Source organism: Bubalus bubalis, chromosome X (assembly GCF_019923935.1).
Source record: "Bubalus bubalis isolate 160015118507 breed Murrah chromosome X, NDDB_SH_1, whole genome shotgun sequence".
NCBI classification, from domain to species: Eukaryota; Metazoa; Chordata; class Mammalia; order Artiodactyla; family Bovidae; genus Bubalus; species Bubalus bubalis.
This window is the reverse complement of record NC_059181.1, coordinates 136,262,316-136,282,844: the sequence shown is the minus strand read 5'-3', so window position 1 is coordinate 136,282,844 and position 20,529 is coordinate 136,262,316. Positions and strand designations below refer to the sequence as shown.

At 41.4% G+C, this 20,529-nt stretch overlaps 1 long non-coding RNA gene across 1 annotated transcript in view; it reads left to right on the top strand.

Annotated features, from left to right (window-relative positions):
- Positions 1 to 4,331: 4,331 nt before the first annotated feature.
- Positions 4,332 to 20,529, top strand: part of LOC123332052 — a 121,608-nt gene continuing 105,410 nt past the window's right edge. Inside the window, exon 1 of the long non-coding RNA XR_006548904.2 lies at positions 4,332 to 4,554. This is a non-coding gene — a long non-coding RNA (uncharacterized LOC123332052). The remainder of the gene's footprint in view (positions 4,555 to 20,529) is intronic.

The window sequence follows — 20,529 nt, the reverse complement described above, 5'->3', positions numbered from 1 at the left end:
GCTCACTCCATGTTTGGCCAATAGAGAACTGAATAAATAGCAGCTAATATTAGCATTGAGTTATGAAAGAATTGATATTAAATTGCTGGTGATGAATGATTCCCATGTCTGCTCAAAATCAATCCTTTATTTTAATGACACACTCAGGATAATTCAAATGAACCATAGTAGTTAACTTCACTGAGGATAAACTAGAGCTCTATTGATTTTGCAGTAGCTTCCAGGGATCGTGGTGGTGGTTAAAAGTCATTCTTTTGATAAAAAGTAATTACATTTGGTTACACAAGGAGGATGATTTGTGGTCTAGAAAGAACAGTAGATCAGAGAAGTTAGGTTCAAATCCCTGCTCTGTCATTTATTAAACATTCTGACCTTAGGGAAAGTATATAACATTCTGAGCCCCAATTTGTACATTGATAAGGATAATAATATATGCATCAACTGGGTTGCTGTGAAAATCAAATGAGATAATATACGTGTAGATATTCTTTGTGAACTATTACATACTATTCCAATGCTATTTGGGGATTTTGTTATTATTTGATGTTTTAGATAAGATTAAAGGATGTTCAGTAACAGCCACAATGCCATGGCAATCCTATAACTCCAATCAGAAAGGTACTGCTGCAAAGATGACCAGCCAACATTCTATTGTGTTCTGACAAAGAAGAAGTTGGAAATAAATAATGACTCATTGTTACCAGGCTTACAAAAGGGAATGTTTCGGTAAGACAGACATCCCTTTTTTAAATTCACTGTTAGGGGCATTGCTTGAAATGGCTTTGCAGGGAACTGATTGAATGTGGAATCGTGGGAGGATGACCCAGTTTCCACTTAGGTATCACTTTTTAAAATATGACGGCTTTGTCCAAAAAGCTCTGAAGGAGTTTGGCTGTGATAGCTAAGTTACACATGTGAAAATCCACAACAGTCCAGACCCAGAGCCAGTAGAAATGTATTTGCCATTTTGAATTTCTCAGTTGTGCTGGATTGCCCAGATCCACCCTATTGGAAAACAAACTCACCATCTTCTACCCCAAACTGGTTCCTTTTCTTGGTTTTCTTATGAATATATCTAGCGGTTTGCCGCAGTGCATTTTGATTCTCTTTCTCTTCCCTAGTCACCGAGTCTGGTGCCTGTTATTTGACAGCATCTTCTATATCAATTCCCTCCTCTCAGTGGTCACCACTTCATACCCTCGTTGTCTGTATGCATCAGGGACTACTAAGGGATCTCTCTGCCTCCATCCTCTGTCACCTCAGTGCAGAAGTTTTCAGGGCTCCCAGTTGTCAACAATGGACACATATCAAGGCCACAGTCTGTTCCAGACCTTATGTCCCACTGACTCCCTGTGTGGACTTGAGTAAGAATCTTTTTATCATGCTTTTTAGAATAAATCTTGCTTTTCTCACCCACTGTTAGCTTTATTCAGAATTTCCCTTACCTTTGGAAGCATCTTCCTTATCCTTATCTCTACCCCACACCCTGTTCTTAAATGGTGCAGCTCCAGAAGCATCTCCTCATCGATGCTTGGAGTCCTATGAAAATGAAAGTGTTAGTCGCTCAGTTGTGTCCAAATCTCTGCAACCCCATGGACAGCAGCCCACCTGGCTCCTCTGTCCATGGGATTTTCCAGGCAAGAAAACTGGAGTGGGTTGCCATTCCCTGCTCCAGGGGATCTTTCTGACCCAGGGATCAAACCTGGGTCTCCTGCACTGCAGGCAGATTCTTTACTGACTGAGCTACCAGGGAAGCCCAGGTATTACTCAGGCTCAAATCATAGCTTTACCACTGCAGGATGAGTTGTCTCATGTGTTCTGTGACCTTGCACATGTCATCTATCCTCTTACAGCCTCAGCTTCCTAACCTGGAAAATGGTGACAGCCCTGTGACATAGGTACTGTTATTCCTGTGAGAAGAAAAGAAGCTGTAATGCATGAAAGACTTGCCTCATGCCCAGCATAGAGTAGTCACCCCCTATAAGGTAGCTGTTTTCACTGTGATTATGTCAAGTAGAAGAAGGAAGTGGCTACGCATTCCAGGATTCTTGCCTGGAGAATCCCTTGGACAGAGGAGCCTGGTGGTCTGCAGTCCAGGGGTTGCAAAAAGTCGGACATGACTGAGTAACTAACACTTTCATGTAAAATAGAGAAGATAGAACTCCCCTCTGAGTTTTGAAAGAACTGGGTACCCTTCTCAGGGGATTTATCTTGAGTTGGTTTGTACATATTTTTTTCATGAGTTACTTCCTTAAGGATTTCAGACTCCTTGGGGTTGGGGAATTTGTGTGGTATTTCCATGTGAAGTGCCTGCATAGTAGGCTTTTGGTAAACATTTCCTGCAAGTGCTGCTGTGGTCCTAAGAAAATGGCCAGGATCATGGGCAGTCTGCTGCTTCTACCTTCTTTCGGGAGTAGACAAGTATGGGTATGCTCTTCACGAGAAGAGTCTAGATTTCTTACAGCCCTCCTGTTTATACCCACTGGTTTTCTCAGTAGCTAAGGAGGTCATCTTCCCAATGTCAGACCCCAGGCCTCAGTGCTCAATATGTGGCTTGAACTGCTTAGTTCCCAGGGAGGTCATCTACCCTTGTCACACACCACCCCCCCCCCTTTCTGTGTTCCCTCCTGTGGCACAGGTCCCAACCTGATTGCTTCTCTTCCCTTCCTACGTGATTCTGTGTGGATGTTTCTTACAGCCTTGGTTGTACAAAAGTCTTTCTGCCAGTCTCCAGTTAGTTTTCAGGAAGAATTTCTCCATATGTTGCTGTATTTTTGATGTGTTGATGGAGAGGAGTTGAGCTCTGCACTCTTCTACTCTGCCATCTTGGTCTCCCCTGGAATAAAGAATACTTTAAAGAAGGTGATCATCATTCTTCCTTTCCAGTATGTGTGATAATGACACTGTGTGAAATGAAATGAGTCATATATTCCCAGCCTGGTTGTGAAAGATTGGGGAAAGACCATAGCTTTTTGTATGTGAGAAAAATATTGTAAAGGCATTCAAAGAACACATCAATAATTCTTACCAAGTTAGCATTGGTTGAGAATCTGCTCCAAGGCCAGTTAATATGACTGTGTTAGGGCTTCCCTGTGGATTAGATGGTAAAGAATCTGCCTGCAGTGCAGGAGACCTAGGTTTCATTCCTCAGTCAGGAAGATCCCCTTGGAGGAAGGCATGGCAACCCACTCCAGTATTCTCACCAGGAGAATTCCATGGACAGAGAAGCCCACCAGGCTACTGTCCATGGGGTTGCAAAGAGTTGGACACGACCAAGCGACTAACACACACATATACTCTTAACTGCACACTTACTTTCCTGTTAATCTGCTTCACATTTCTTAGAAACTTTTCATTCTTATCATGTTTGTCCATGTGAGAGAACTAACTAACACAAGATAGAAAATAGTTGCATATTTAGTTGAATGTTTTTAGCTAATCTGGAGTCCCTATACTTTTTTCCTCTTCAGGATGGTCTGACTTAAACAATTCTCCAGAGAACTATGCAAATCCTGGCCTGGTTCCTGAGTCTTTTCTGAAATGGCGAGAAAGGATGTTAAGTGCCCTCCTCCTGTCCCTGTCCCAGCTGTGAATAATGGGGAAAGGGTGGAGACCACCCCATGACATAATTGGAAAGCATTCTTCCTCTCCAGGCTCGGAGGCAATGTTGATGATGGTGGTTCTGGGAGGCCAGAGGGAGGAATTACGTAAGAAGGTTGGTAGAAAAGTGAGAAAGCCGGTGAATCCCAATGAGCCTCACTACAATGTCTTACACAAGCACATGAGCTGTGCTTCGAGTCCCTTTCTATTTTTCAGGTCCCTTACTTTGTTCAGAGCCCAGATGGCAGGCACTTTGCATATATGTGAGCACATCCCACTCATCTTATTAGAGTGCTGTGATTTCTTTTTTTTTTTAAGAGTGCTGTGATTTCTAATGTAAGGGAAGTAATGGTGTTCAAATAGGCAGGTTTGGGGAATTCAGGTGACAGATTGAATTGAGGGAGTACAGTAATCTGTAGTACTCATAAATGAGAAAGAAGATAACTTAAATCCCATGGCCTGCTTTCACCCGTCTGGAATTTGAGTCAGTTGTCAATGATCATGGCCTCACAAGGGCTTCCCCAGTGGCTCAGGCGGTAAAGAATCTTCCCGCAATGCGGGCGACCCAGGTTTGATCCCTGGGTGGGGAAGATCTCCTGGAGTAAGGGAATGGCTACCCACTCCAGTATTCTTGCCTGGGAAATCCCATAGACACAGGAGCCTGGTGGGCTACAGTCCATGGGAGTCCCAAAGAGTCAGACACAACTGAGTGACTAACGCTTTCACAACACTCTGCATGCAGTGGATTCTTGATATTGGTTGCTGACTGCCTGGGTAGTTTTGCCAGAAGGCAGTTCTATGATCTGAGCTTCTATTGTAACCAATTACAATGGGTTTGAATCTCTCTCCAATAGTGGCTGCAATCAATGTGTAAACTGATGATATCCTCGCCTCCTGAGATAAAATTGATGACAAGCATGCTGTGTTCCTGGGAAAACTGAATGCAGTCCTCTGGTAGGCCACTCAACTATGGTATTTTCCCCTCAGTACTTCTTTACACATGAATTAACCAGGAAAGATTGCACCTAAAAAGAAAGTCATCCACTGATGCACAGTGAAAAGCTTTATATCGCAGAACTGTTTCAAATGCTTTCATTCTTTTTGTTGTTATTGTTAAGAATGAAATCCTGACAAATGAGAGGGAATGCAGTTGGCTTTGTCCCAAATTTATGTAGAGTATCAAGTTAGGTTTTGAGTATTTGCAGAGCAATAGCTCAAGATTGATGGGTGGAAATCTGATAATCCAGAAACGTGACCCAGCACAATATTGTCCTAATTTGCTTTGTGAGGATTAATTAAACTATTTTCTGCTTTCATGGCAGTGAATATACAGTGTGGTACAAATAATGCCCTGTAAACAAATTCTGAGCTTCCTTAATCTTTGCAAACATCTTAAGTTGACCTTTTCTTTGAGTCTCAGTGTCCTTTAGTAGGTTCTAGGATAGAGCACAAAAGCATGTATGGAAAGCCACAGAAGAAAGCAGATCCCAAAGAGAATAATTGTTCATTGGACCTAGCATTCATTCCAGCAGTTCCATTTTTCTGTGATCATTTAAATACAGTTTTATGGTTTGTTGATACTTTCTCCTAGTTGTCCACAATGACTGCAATAGTAGAAGTGAAATTACACTATAATGAAATATATTAAATCTTCCCATGTTTATTCTGACTCTAAGATTTTGTTCCAGCACATGCAGGCAGTAATGAAACCAACAGAAGAAATCTGGCTTGCTAGCTGGCTATGATCTTGAATATCATCTAGGATTTTCTCTCTTACTAGCCTCACAACCTCTCTCAGAGCAGTGGTTTGGCACAGGACCACATTGAAAAGCTAAGAAAAGCCAGCCTTGAGTCTTCTCCCCACACACAGACATGCAGAATGTTGCTCACAACTTAAGGGGTTTATAGATCTTTTATAAGTTTAGACTCCAGAGGTCCTTGTTAGAGAATCTGTGTCATAGAAAAAGCTGGAGGAGAGTAGTGCCAGTTTGATTATAGTCAACGTGATTTTAAAACATTAACTTTTCCTCTAAGATAGAAGTGATAAACTCTGAGATAATGCAGTAAGAGGAGCAGTCACCATATAAGAATCTTTTCCTCCCCCACCCCTGCCCCATGTTTCTTAGTTTAGCAGCCAATGTTCTATTTCAGCATTTTAGGACTCTCCTGTTTTATGAGCATCCTGTTAATTAGCTGTGTGGTTTCTATAAAACTGTTCCCATAGCATTGGTGGTAGCTATTTGTGGCTTCCAGAAAACCTGGACTTTTATGAAATACCCTTACAGAAAGAAAGGGCAACGTAGTAAGTACCGGATAATCTGTGGTCATGGGGAAAGTAAGATTGACAGTAGGCATTAATAGAAAGGGGTTCAAGATCCCAATCCTAATTTAGCACAAAGGGATTGAATACCTCTAACATAGAAAGGACATGTTGTGACATCTCATAATTTCAGTCTTTGTCCTGCTAGACCAAGGATTTAGTGCTATGAGAATAACTTTAACACTGGAGGTCCTTTAGGTAACATTTTGTGAAGACCTGGATGCATTATTTTTTCCTTTTTTTTGGCCTTGATGAAACCCTTTTGGCCATATTGCATAATTGTGAATGGTAATTGTAGATTCCAACGTAAAGATAGAAAAGTAATATGTTTGGAAATAAAGGAAAGAAGGTTACTTTAAGCATTGAAAGTTTTGATAGTTGAAATGGCCCAGAATACTCACAGGTGTGAAAGGAAGGATCATGCCCAGTTCAGTTCTGTTCATTCGCTTAGTTGTATCCAACTCTTTGTGACTCTATGGGCTGCAACACGCCAGGTATCCCTGTCCTTCACCACCTCCTGGGTCTTGCTCAAACTCATGCCCATTGAGCCGGTGATGCCCTCCGACCATCTCATTCTCTGTTGTCCTCTTCGCCTCCTGGCTTCAATCTTGCCCAGCATCAGGGTCTTTTCCAATGAGTCAGTTCTTTGCATCAGGTGGCCAAAGTGTTGGAGCTTCAGCATCAGTCCTTCCAATGAATGTTCAGGACTGGTTTCCTTTAGAATTGACTGGTTGGATCTCTTTGTAGTCCAATGGACTCTCAAGAGTCTTCAACACCACAGTTCAAAAGCATCAATTCTTCGGCGCTCAGCCTTCTTTATGGTCCAACTCTCATATCCATACATGACTACTGGAAAAACCATAGCTTTGACATGCCCACGATGGGTCAAAAGGCCGACTTGAAACAAAAGCTGAGCTGAGTGCATAGCAGAATAGATTTTAGGCTATTTGCGAGACATCTGATCATGGATGCTGTTCTGGATGCTACTCAGCAACCTTTCATGTCTCTAGATCACCTTCCCTGAAATTCTAGGCCTAATGGATTTCAATCTTTCCTGCATCAAAGCATATTCTCCCACCAGGAGGCAGTAGAGTGTAAAAGTGAAAAGCCTGGGCTTTGGGATCACGCTGTGTTCAATCTCCAGTTCCATCACTTACTGGGTGATCTTGGGACATTTTATGCAACTACTCTGTATATCAGTTTCTTTTCATAAAATGGGGATACTAGTCGTATCTATGTGGTAGAATTACTGGGAAGATTAAATGAGTTAATGTCTACAAATCACATAAACTCAACATATAAGTACCCCAAAAATATTAGTGATTGTCACTATCACCCTATTTACTCTTTGTTTTTACTTAATATAGTCATTGTAATGATTCGCCTAAGAAGTCATGAGGTCAGTGAAGATAGGAGCAGTGACTTATGAATGCTTGTTGTCATTGTGACAGGCATACAGAAAACTGACAAATGAACTTTTGATATATTTTCAGCAACAGTAGTTTTAGATTTAAGCATCATTTATCTAGCACTTTAAATAAGCTCAGTCCCTGTCCCTTGTGTATTAGCAAACTTTTTAAAAATGATGGAAAAATCTCACATACGTCAAACATGTCTTGTGTGTTGGAGCTCTATATTTTAGTTGGCCGTGTACAGACTTGGGAGCTAACAGCGATATCCGTCACCCCGTACAAGTTCTTTTCACATTTCATGGTTCAAGTTGTGAAGCTGAGGTGCACACCTTCTGCATTTTTCCTGGTCACTTCAAATTCCATCAATACCTCTGTCTGGCAGAAGTCTTTGCTAGTGTGGGCTAAGAAAAAAAAATTCTATTCATCTTCTTTTCCTGTCCAGGCAATTATTGACCTTCTTTCAATCCTTCTCTTTGATGGTATTTAACCTTGTCCTCCACATGGTTTGCTGTCTGATTTCTGATTTTTTAACAGGCACTTAGTACTACTTCTTCTCAACAACACTTTTGGTACTTCAATGATTGCCAAGTTAGTTCAGCTTTTTCCTAATTTGGACTTTTTAAAGCCTTCCCTGTAGACGCTAGGGTTTGCCAGAATTGTGGCTCTGCACACAACTTGAGTAAATTTAATGCAACAAACCAACCTTAAAGCTTGGATTTGATCAAGTCATTGAAACTTTATTCTTTTTCTTTTAAGATTCTCTCCTGATTCCAAATTGTCAATTAGATTCTCTTTTGAGCCAAGTTCTTGGTTCTTTTTTGGGGGGGAAGGGGGTGTTGGGTTGAGTGTGAATAAGAGAATGTTATAAATACTTATACATATGAAATAAATGTTTTTAGATAACTTTAGGCATTTATCCAAACTTCTATTGCCGAGCCTATTTATGTTTTAATCAGTTTTTCTCCTTTTTTTAAACATCTATAACTATGCATGTAATATACTCCTCAAAGATATATTTCATTTTCACCTATCATATTACTGGTGTCCCAGGCTTGGCAAATAATTTTTGTACTGAGACTTATAATCAGAGCTCACCAACATATTTAAATTAGTAACAAATATAGTAATGATAGCCATCTATATATTATCATTAGGTACTAGACTGTGGTAGATGCAGTATGTGTATTGTTTTATTTAATCCTCACAACCATTGTAGAAACTAGGTATACTTATAACACCCATTTTACAGAAAAGAAAACTGTGGTTAAATCACTTTCCCAAGGCTCTACAGCTTTAAGGCATCATGGTTAGTGTGAAATATATATATTTAAGTTTTTTGCCATTTAGTTGATTGCTCTGTGAGCATTAGCTACTGCTTGTGCTTTGGATAAATAGTGCTTTCTCTTCATTTCTATTGTTTTGTTCTTTATAAAATGAACAGAGACACAAACAAGTAAACAGGCAACTCTTCCTCATGATGATTTACTCCACTGCCTCCTTCATTTTAGCTCTTGGGCCTTGTCCTCCTCACTCCCATTGGCTTTGACAGTGGAATGACCCACAGACTTTAACTCTTGCCCTCATGAGCTCTGGGGTCTAACTTTTCAACATATCTCTCCGACTCTGGTCATCACCTATTCCTACTCCACTGTGTATGTCTTCTGCCTTTTTACCCACGGGTCAGCCATTTCTTTGGCTTTTGTCCTTTGTCCCCCAAAGTAATGACTTATACGGTCCCATTCCAAGTCATTATCTATTAGAGAAAGGATATTCACAAGCTCAAGATTTCTGCTTTTGCCCACATTGAGGAAAGAAAGGATTCTTTAGCTGGGGCTCAAGTAGAATGAGGACCAGAGAAAGGGATACCATTTTCTGAGGATTTTCCTCTTCTGGACAGTTGTCGTTACTCCAGAGTGCATCCTCTTGTTTTTACTAGACTGCCTTGAAATAGTCCTGTGAGCTGAGGCTAACCATATTTAGGCAATATGCATAAAATGGTATAATTGTATTGTTACCTACAATTTACATTAAAATATATTTTGTACAAAATCAAGACATTTAGGTTTAAGGCATCAGCTTTTCATGGTGTTTCATAGAGGGCTGTGGCTTTCAGCTATTCTGCCACCTGAAAAATATTTAATAACACCAGTCTTATAAGGAGAACACTAGCCAACATCTTGGTCAGAGATAATGTGACACAAGACAGAAATGTTTTGGAGCATCTAAAGGAAAAGTCTAGAGTCTAGACATTAGGGTATTGAGCAAATCTAAATAGGGTGTCATAGTGTGGGGTTTTAAGCCCTTGAAACAGGATACCATTCTAGAGTTAATGTAAAAGAAAACAAAGCCTAAATCTTTATCCACATTTGATGTAGTCTTGGCCTGTCACCTTCAAGACAGTGTTTCTGAGGGGAGGCCACCAGGCAACAAACTACTCCAGAGCCAAGATGAACAGAACTGAATGTCAGCCTTGTGGCAATGGTCTAATGGCCACCTGGTAGATTTCTGGCTCTGTGCCTTTTTTTTCCCAATTAAAAAAACAAAACAAAACAAAACATGTCACCTACCTCATTACTCCTCTCCCTCTTTAAAAATGGGACTTAGCACACTGTGTTCCTTTAGGGAGGTACATTATCCCAGCCTGTGACACCATGACCATTTCCTCTTTGGAGAAGGTGTTGGCTGTATTAATACAGATCCTCTATGAAAACTTAATGAGGCTATCTATCAACAGTGATGTAATACATGTGCTTACTCACTGAATTAGTGTTGGCCCTCTGTGTTACCTCTTAGTATGCTTTTGTTATGGGCCTTGCTTCCGTTAAAAGCATATATGCTAGAAAGTAGACAGAACAGCCCCTAATAATGGGATGGCCACAAGGCAAGCAGAGATAATATCTTTGGGATTTTTGAAGGCTTCATCTTAAACCTGATAATTGTGGGTGCCAGAGGAAAGCTGAAGGGGGACAGAAAACAAGCAAAGGGAAGGAGAAGCATGTAGGCAATAGACATAGAGTCCCTGTAGAGCCACAGGCACACCCTACCTGATGCTCATGCTCTGTAAGCTGATCATGACAAAGGGGAAAATTCCTTCTTTGATCAGAGGTAGGATTAACCTTCTGCTAAATTGTCAAGAGGAAAAATTTATTTCCCCTGGCCACCAATGAAATTTGATCTCCTTGGACCTCTAACTCAAGGAAGCTTCTTTCCTTTTTTTTTTTTTCCCCCCTTAGCTTCCTGGTGCTTTCCACGATGGATGGCTCCCTAACTCTGTATTTCAACACAGCTCCTCATGTTCAGCTTCCATCACTTTTGTCTCACTTTCTCATGTACGACACCTCCATGTCTCTGGAGGTTCTCTGCTTTCAAGACCCAGGCTTTGGGGAAGCTCATCTATTTTGAGAGTCTTTGAGAAATATTAACTGCTCAGCTCCTGCTCTTTGTAATATCTTCGTTTCAAAGGAGGTTTTCTGAAAATCCAATGATTTACCCCAAAGTTTGGATCTTGTTAGTATCTGATGCCATATCCTAGAGCCAAGATGTTGGAACTTGAATGATCAGGCCTGTTTGTAAAGCATGTGGAGATTTACTTGTTGTCAGGTGGGGGAAGGAAAGGAAGCTGGTGTTGAAGCAAGACTCACTTGGGAAGCAGCATCACTATCTAATTGGGACATGGGGGGAAGCTGATGGGTGCAGAACAGCAGTAATCTCATTGATGTAATCATAGTTAAGACATTAATCTATGTTAGAATACTACCTAAGCCAGTCACTGCAGCTATGGAAGATGGGGAGCATCTGTCCTCCATGGGAAGGGGCTGGCAAGAGGTAGAAATCAATCAGGGTCTCAACCAAATGGCCTAAGGTTCAGACAGGACTCTGGTCCCAGAAGAGAAATGCAATTTAAATATAAAACAAGGCACAGACTAGTTTCATAAATTGTTCCCAAATCATCAGGACATGGCAGAATCTCATTTTAGGTACCCCAGATACTGGGCTTTTTGTTATTACATTAATTCCAGATCCTATTTCCTGATTTGGTAGGCAATCCTAATGTGGCACCACGTTGGATGGGATTACCTTCAGGAAGTAGACAGGCTGAGTTCCAGGGGTAGAGAAAACAAGGACAATAACATGGAGCTTTTTAGCAAATCTCTCAACACCATAACCGCATCTTATCTCATTCAATGATTTATTCCACAAGCGTGTATCTAGCGTTTGCCATGTACAAAAGACTGCTAGGCACTGACATCCTGCCTGTTTTAGCTTGTAATGAGGATCAACCTGATCTCAGCAGACAAGTCTTATTTCCTGCAAGTCTTTATTTCCTGCAAGAGTGCCTATGTTTCTTTTTCTGTATATATCAAGTTAGCCAAAATGATCATTCAGGTTTTTCTGTCTCTTATGGAAACATTTCTGCCAACCTAATACTAAAAGAGGCTGATTCAGTAAATAGAAAATACTAGATAAAGAACAGAGGATCTAGGCTGTAGTTTCACTTGTATCACCCACTGGATATCAGTAGGTAAATCATCTCTCTCCTTTGGTTTTATTTTCCTCCATGATGCATAAGGGGTTTGGGCCAGGTAATCATTAAGGTTTTTTTTTTTTCCCCACTCTGGAATAATTTTTGGCTACATGACTCTCTGACCATCATTCATTCATTCACTCACCAATGACTATATTTGAAAGGGAAGGAAATTGAAGATAAACTGAAGATGATGAGCAAGAGAGGTTCTTGTTATGGCTTGTATTTTCTGAGTATCTTTTGAAAGTTTAAGTCTGGAGAACATGGAGCTTTGGAATGAGAAACACAGGAAGGCTTGAATTAAAGCCCCGGGAATCAGGGCCTTGGTAAAACAATGGGAAGAACTCCTTGTGCTCATTCATTGCTTTTCCATCCACAGAATAGTTGCTGCCCCCAAGAGGTCGTGTCTTACTGAATGCAGTGGGTGCTCACCAAACACAGTGCTAATCAAATATCCTGTGGAGAACTGAATGTGTAGTAGGTAGCCACCCTGAATAAAGACCAATATTCACAGGCAACACAGAATTGTCTTTACAGCCAGGAAAGCACAATGCAGAGTGAGGTGGAAGGTAAACTGAAGAAACCATGGGCTGGTCAATGAGATTTACAGCTGGCTGTGAAGAGGAGGGAGAGAATGGAAACAGGCATACCTTGCTCCTGACGAAATTGCATGGTTTTGGGCTCATTTTCTCACCTACCTCTGTCTTCTCCTATATGCTGCTGAAATTTAGGAGAAGGAAGAGATTGGTTAATTTGAATGTTGAAAAAGCTCACTCTCTGAGTCAGGTAGAATTTATCTTTGCTGTCTTCTGAGAGCTCTAGCTCGATGTCAGGGGTCCTCAGGCAGAGGCAGTATTGCTCTCCAGGGGACATGGGGCATTGTCTGGAGACATTTTTGGTTGTCATAACTAGGATGGGCGTGTTCCTCTTATACTTTGGATAGAGGCTGAGTATGCTGCTACATATCCCACAATGCACAGGACAGATGTTTTATAACAAAGAATCATCCAGCCCCAGACGTCAGTGGTGAAGTTGAGAAACTTTGCTTTAGGTGATTTATTCATTAAGTCATTCAGGGCACCTCCTGTATTGTTAGGTTCTGGGAATATAGTGAGGAATAAGGCAAACGTGGTGCCTGCTGTCATGGAATTTGCAATGGGGAAGACTGGAGATACATAAATAGCAGTAGCTTCCTTTTATTTATTGCAGGTTATAATGAGTTCCTTTCTTTACCTTGTCAGCCTTTATTCCCCATGCCAATTCATACAACAGAGCGATATTTTGTTGAGGAAGTGGTGATGCTTTAAGCCACATGTGATCTCTGCCCTATAAAAGCTCTACTGCAAGAGACAGACATGGGGATAAAGAATGGTGATGCTAGATGATAACTTCCATGGATGTGTGGCCAGAGTGCTGTAGAAACATACAGTATAAGTGTGAAAGCACTTTTGGGGGGTGATGATGGCAGTGATGACTTTGTTCTTGCAGCCTAGTCTTAAAGAAATATTTTGAGTTTACTGGACAGAAGCTGGGAAAGGCAGTTCTAATTCTGTTAAAGAGACCAATACAAACAAAGGCATAGGGGATGAATATTTCTGTGCATTGGTGACATGGTGACACACTGTGGCACAGTGTGTTGAGCCTATGAGCTTCCTGAATGAGAGTGTCAGGGACAATGCTGAAGAGGAAAGCAGGAGCTGTAATAAGGAGGGTCTTAGAGAATATGTCAAGGTCCTTGAGGGATGTTTTCATCAGGATAGTGATATGGTCAGGTTGCTTCTATTGCTATTGCTAAGTCGCTTCAGTCGTGTCCAACTCTGTGCGACCCCATAGACGGCAGCCCATCAGGCTCCCCCGTCCCTGGGATTCTCCAGGCAAGAACACTGGAGTGGGTTGCCATTTCCTTCTCCAATGCATGAAAGTGGAAAGTGAAAGTGAAGTCGCTTAGTTGTGTCTGACTCTTAGCGACCCCATGGACTGCAGCCTACCAGGCTCCTCCATCCATGGGATTTTCCAGGCAAGAGTACTGGAGTGGGGTGCCATTGCCTTCTCCCTGCTTCTATAGGTGGATAAGACTTAATGAAGCCCACCTATAGCTATAAACGATCATGATTAGATTGATTTACTGCAGTCTCTTCTGCACCCCCAACCAAGGTTGTTTTCTATCAATGATGTCTCATTGTTTACTTTAACAGCTTCTAACTCTACCAAGAAATTGAGGGCCTGACATGAGCCTGGGCTCCTTAGAGTGATCAGCCTTAATTCACCATTGATTGGGTTCTCTTGAAATTGTAAACCATTGAATTTGGAAAGAACCTTATAGGAAGGGTAAGAGGAAGAGACTAACATTCGGTAACTGCTTCTTATGTGCCAATAACTGTGCCTCCCTTATTTCCCATGTATCTTCAGTTTTTAATGCTCAGAAGAATCTCAATAAATGTTAAGTATCATCATCATTTTCATCGCCTTTGTTCATATAATTCTCACAGCTCTTAGAAGATGATGCTTCTATTGTTTCCATTTTGTGTATGGGAAACCTGAGAGCCAGAACTCAAAGCACCTCTGAAACTAGGGACTTTTATTAGGTATGTAGGCAAACGTTTACAAAGGGACAAAAAAAAAAGTGAGGAAAAACATCTCTTTGTCTTGATGTTTCCAGTATCTTTGGATCTAAGCACTGTTCTTTATTTTTTTAGAGATTTATATATATATATATATATATATACACACACACACACACATATATATGTATACATATATATATATACACACATAGTTATATATACATATGTATATTTACTGAAGTATAGTTGATTTACAATGTTTTAACTTTTGCTGTATACATTTTTTGGTATTCTTTTTATTATAGTTTATTCCCAGTATTCAATACAATTCCCTGTGCTATACAGTAGGTTCTTGTTGTTTGAAAGTGAAAGTGAGAGTCACTTAGTCATGTCCAGTTCTTTGCGACCCCATGGATTTCTCTAGGCCAGAAAACTGGAATGGGTGGCCTTTCCCTTCTCCAGGGGATCTTCACAACCCAGGGATCAAACCCTGGATTCCCGGATTGCAGGTGGATTCTTTACCAGCTGAGCCACAAGGGAAGCCCAAGAAGACTGAATTGGGTAGCCTGTCCCTTCTCCAGCGGATCTTCCTGTCCCAGGAATCGAACTGGGGTTTCCTGCATTGCAGGTGAATTCTTTGCCAACTGAGGTATGTTGTTTATCCATCAGGTATATAATAGTTTTCATCCAATAAGTTCCACTCCGATAAGTTTGCATCCCAAAGTTCCACTCTGTCCCTCCCCGACACCTTTCTGTGACAATCACAGGCCTATAATCCTGTGAAACGTAAGGGGTATCTTAGACCTTTTGAGGTTAAAGGAGAGACAGAAAGAATGATCTGTGATTGATTCTGCTATATCTACCAACCCTACTGCTCCTCTCTACCCCATTCCCTGGCACACTGTTTTTTCAGAAAATTCAGTTCAGTTAAGTCACTCAGTTGTGTCCGACTCTTTGTGACCCCATGGACTACAGCACACCAGGCTTCCCTGTCCATCACCAACTCCTGGAGTATACTCAAACTCATGTCCATTGAGTCGGTGATTCCATCCAATCATCTCATCCTCTGTTATCCCCTTCTCCTCCCGCCTTCAATCTTTTCTAGCATCAGGATCTTTTCAAATGAGTTAGCTCTTTGCATCAGGTGGCCAAAGTATTGGAGTTTGAGCTTCAGCATCAGTCCTTCCAATGAACACTCAGGACTGATCTCTTTTAGGATGGACTGGTTGGATCTCCTTGCAGTCCAAGGGAAACTCAAGAGTCTTCTCCAACACCACGGTTCAAAAGCATCAGTTCTTTGGGTTCAGCTTTCTTTATAGTCCAAATCTCACATCCATACATGACTGTTGGAAAAACCATAGCTTTGACTAGATGGACCTTTGTTGGCACAGTAATGTCTGCTTTTTAATATGTTGTCTAGGTTGGTCATAACTTTTCTTCCCCTGTGGCTCAGCTGGTAAAGAATCCCCTTGCAAAGTGGGAGACCTGGGTTTGATATCTGGGTTGGGAAGATCCTCTGGAGAAGGGAAGAAGTGAAGTGAAGTGAAGTCACTCAGTTGTGTCTGACTCTTTGCGACCCCATGGATGGTAGCCCACCAGGCTCCTCCATCCATGGGATTCCCCAGGCAAGAATACTGGAGTGGGTTGCCATTTCCTTCTCCAGTGGATCTTCCTGACCCAGGGATCAAACCCAGGTCTCCTGCATTGCAGGCAGACGCTTTAACGTCTGAGCCACCAGGGAAGCGGGAAAGGCTACCTAATCCAGGATTCTGGCCTGGAGAATTCCATGGACTGTATAGAACATGGGGTCGCAAAGAGTCAGACACGACTGAGTGAGTGACTTGCACTTTAACTTTTCATTTTCTCCCAAGGAATAAGCCTTTTTTAATTTCATGGCTGGAATCACCACCTACAGTGATTTTTGGAGCCCAAAAAAATAAAGTCAGCCACTGTTTCCACTGGTTCCCCATCTATTTGCCATGAAGTGATTGGACTGGATGCCATGATCTTAGTTTTCTGAATGTTGAGCTTTAAGACAACTTTTTCACTCTTCTCTTTCACTTTCATCAAGAGGCTCTCTAGTTCTTCTTCACTTTCTGCCACAAGGGTGGTATCATCTGCATATCTGAGGTTATTGATATTTCTCCTAGCAATCTTGATTCCAGCTTGTGCTTCTTCCAGCCCAGCATTTCTCATGATGTACTCTGCATAGAAGTTAAATAAGCAGGGTGACAATATACAGCCTTGACGTACTCCTTTTCCTATTTGGAACCAGTCTGTTGTTCCATGTCCAGTTCTAACTGTTGCTTCCTGACCTGCATACAGGTTTATCAAGAGGCAGGTCAAGTGGTCTGGTATTCCCATCTCCTTCAGAATTTTCCACAGTTTATTGTGATCCACACAGTCAAAGGCTTTGGCATAGTCAATAAAGCAGAAATAGATGTTTTTCTGGAAGCTTCTTCCTTTTTTCATGATCCAGAGGATGTTGGCAATTTGATCTCTGGTTCCTCTGCCTTTTCTAAAACCAGCTTGAACATCTGGAAGTTCACAGTTCATGTATTGCTGAAGCCTGGCTTGGAGAATTTTGAGCATTACTAGTGTGTGAGATGAGTGCAATTGTGCAGTAGTTTGAGCATTCTTTGGCATTGCCTTTCTTTGGGATTAGAATGAAAACTGACCTTTTCCAGTCCTGTGGCCACTGCTGAGTTTTCCAAATTTGCTGACATATTGATTGCAGCACTTTCACAACATCATCTTTCAGGATTTGAAATAGCTCAACTGGAATTCCATCACCTCCACTAGCTTTGTTCGTAGTGATGCTTCCTAAGGCCCACATGACTTCACATTCCATGATGTCTGGCTCTACCTGAGTGTGACTGATCACACCATCGTGATTATCTGGGTCGTGAAGATCTTTTTTGTACAGTTCTTCTGTGTATTCTTGCCACCTCTTCTTAATATCTTCTGCTTCTGTTAAGTCCATACCATTTCTGTCCTTTATCGAGCCCATCTTTGCATGAAATGTTCCCTTGGTATCTCCAATTTTCTTGAAGAGATCTCTAATCTTTCCCATTCTATTGTTTTCCTTTATTCTTTGCCATTGATCGCTGAGGAAGTCTTTCTTATCTTTCCTTGCTATTCTTTGGAACTCTGCATTCAAATGGGTTCCTTTTCTCCATTGCTTTTCACTTGTCTTCTTTTCACAGCTATTTGTCAGGCCTCCTCAGACAGCCATTTTGCTTTTTTGCATTTCTTTTTCTTGGAGATGGTGTTGATTCCTCTCTCCTGTACAATGTCATGAACCTCTGTCCATTGCTCTTCAGTCACACTGTCTATCAGATCTAATCTCTTGAATCTACTTGTCACTTCCACTGTATAATCTTAAGGGATTTGATTTAGATCATACCTGAATGGTCTAGTGGTTTTCCCTACTTTCTTCAATTTAAACCTGAATTTGGCAATAAAAAGTTCATGATCTGAGCCACAGTCAGCTCCCAGTTTTGTTTTTACTGACTGTATAGAGCTTCTCCTTCTTTTGCTGCAAAGAATACAATCAGTCTGATTTCGGTATTGACCATGTGGTGATGTCCATGTGTAGAGTCTTCTCTTGTGTTGTTGGAAGAGGGTATTTGCTATGACCAGTGTGTTTTCTTGGCAAAACAGTTTTAGCCTTTGCCCTGCTTCATTCTGTACTCCAAAGCCAAATTTGCCTGTTAGTCCAGGTGTTTCTTGACTTCTCACCTTTACATTCCAGTCCCCTATAATGAAAAGGACATCTTTTTGGGTGTTAGTTCTAGAAGATCTTGTAGGTCTTCATAGAACCATTAAACTTCAGCTTCTTCAGCAGTACTGGTTGGGGCATAGACTCGGATTACTGTGATATTGAAAGGTTTGCCCTGGAAACGAACAGATATCATTGTGTCGTTTTTGAGATTATATCCAAATACTGCATTTTGGACTCTTTTGTTGACTATGGTGGCTACTCCATTTTTTCTAAGGGATTCTTGCCCACAGTAGTAGGTATAATGGTCATCTGATTTAAATTCACCCAATCCAGTCCATTTTAGTTTGCTGATTCCTAAAATTCGACATTCACTCTTGCCATCTCCTGTTTGACTACTTCCAATTTGCCTTGATTCATGGACCTAACATTCCAGGTTCCTATGCAATATTGCTCTTTACAGCATCGGACTTTGTTTCTATGAAGAAAATAAAAACCCATATTGTGTCTGTTGAGGTGGTTGGAGGCCTGGTCTTAACAGGGGCCAGAAGTTGGAGGGAAAATTCCATTCTCCCTGACTTTCTCCGTGATCAGAAGGCCATTCTTTCCCAACAGTCTGCCAGTGCTCCCTTCCCCCTGCTCCCTGCAAGAGCATGACATTTTACCCACTTTCTCATTTGTATGTATTTTCTGGCACCAATTTTATTACCCATTTATTGCTGTCTTTATCTCTGACAAGGATATATGTTATGCTTCTTTTTGCTATTTCTTCCATTGATCACGGTTGTTGACAAGGAAGGCCTTTTCCTCCTTTGTTATCTCTATTTTATTTCATGCATGTTTCCTGAAGGGTCCATGGCAGATTGCTGCCCTCGGTAGGCTGCCCCTTTCATGTGAGATGCCACATAGCCCAGTCAACTTTCATTAACTCCATTTTCAAGGAGCAGAAGTTTTCATCTAATTCCCTAAGATGTTTCATTTTTAATATTGTTTTTGCATAACTTACTGTGTGCCAGGTACTGTGCTAGTGCTTTACATGCATCATGTCACTTAATCCTCATAGCACCCCTCTGAGATAGCTTTGATTGTTAACATTCTATTTTAAAAATGAAGGAACTCCGAGGGTTGAAGGTTCATTCCCGAGGCTGTACAGGAAGTTTAACTCTTGGATCTAGTATGACCGGATGTATGTAAGAGGAGTAGTGATGACTCAGCCATTAAAATAATGATTTGAAACAGATGTATCTTTGGCCAAGTTTTATACTTTTATGTGTAGGCTCTTGGAGAACACATGGGTAGTTGTGGGATTGATGGCATATTGGATAGTTTTGCTCATGTGATGTATCTAAGAAGATATTAAAGCTCCTCACTTTAAGAAAGTTGTTTGTTTGTTTTGGCTATGCTGGGTCTTTGTTGCTGCTTGGGATTTTTTCCTAATTGTTGTGAGTGGAGTCTACTCTTTGTTGTGGAACATGGGCTTCTCACTGGGGTGGCTTCTTTTGTTGCAGAACACAGGCTCTAAGATGCGGGCTCAGCAGTTGCGGCTACCAGCCTGCAGAGCACAGGCCTAGTAGTTGTGGTGCAGAGGCTTAGCTGCTCCATGGCTTGTGGGATCTTCCTGAACCAGGGATTGAACCCATGTCTCCTGCAATGGCAGGCAAATTATTTTACCACTGAGCCACCAAATAAGCCTGCTCCTCAATTTTTGATTTCCAAAAAGCACTCTATATAATGTAATTGTTGGTAACAAGACATGTTGCAGTTTTGCAATGAAGCTAGGATTTTGAGGGACACATAGCCATGAGCTATCTGTGTACACTTACTTGCTCCCTCTGGCGGGAGGATTCCAAGCCCTTCTCAGCTGATGCTTTCAACCTAATTACTCTTCCCTGTTCAGTGCATGAGTTTCTGATTGGATTCTGACCAATAGTAAAAAAAAATAAAATACCGAAAAAAACCAAAAATAAAAATTCCAACCCAACTTGCTGTGTATGTGGTATGCCCTATTCATATCCCAGTGATCTCAAGTGCCTCTTCCTGTCTCTGGGTGTACTTTCTGCACACCTCATGATTTCTGATTAATTTCCTAGCTATTCTGCTAGAACTTGCATTCCCTAAATTCCATGTCACTTTGTTACCCTTACCTCCTACCTAGCCTGAGCGCTAGCCCCTTTCCCTTGGGAGCTGAAACCTGTCATGTCAGTTCAGTTCAGTCGCTCAGTCATGTCCGACTCTTTGCGACCCCATGAATCACAGCATGCCAGGCCTCCCTGTCCATCACAAACCCTAATTTCTTTTGGAATCTTTTCTTCAAACTGCCTGGAGCCTTGATTCTTGGTGCTGTGTGCTTGGCTTTGGGTGTTGTCATTGTCTGGAGATTTCCCATT